Source organism: Penaeus monodon, chromosome 25, assembly GCF_015228065.2.
Source record: "Penaeus monodon isolate SGIC_2016 chromosome 25, NSTDA_Pmon_1, whole genome shotgun sequence".
NCBI classification, from domain to species: Eukaryota; Metazoa; Arthropoda; class Malacostraca; order Decapoda; family Penaeidae; genus Penaeus; species Penaeus monodon.
In genome coordinates this window covers 6,307,230-6,307,499 of record NC_051410.1, presented here as the reverse complement: position 1 = coordinate 6,307,499, position 270 = coordinate 6,307,230, and the positions used below count along the sequence as shown (strand labels likewise).

At 30.4% G+C, this 270-nt stretch overlaps 1 protein-coding gene across 1 annotated transcript in view; it reads right to left on the bottom strand.

The window, feature by feature from the left end:
* The window catches only part of LOC119589310 (basic proline-rich protein-like), a 114,229-nt gene that overhangs the window by 1,650 nt on the left and 112,309 nt on the right, over positions 1 to 270 (bottom strand).

Sequence of the window (270 nt, the reverse complement as noted above, 5' to 3'; positions counted from 1 at the left end):
TAAATTAGAATGATGCTAATGAATAAGTGGTTGCAGGCGTTTTAGTTAAGTAATTGTGAACTCATGTCTTTTTTATATACATTAAACTTTCTTCTTTATGTATATAAAACAATTGATTATGCCTTATTGTCGAACCAAGAACACATAAAGATATATATCATTCGTTCTAAAAATTGCAAAGAACTAGATGTCTGGGCCATAGCATAATCCATAAAGATATCAGCTGTTTTATCTCTAAGATAAGAGAAAGACTGACAAAGACTCCAGGTG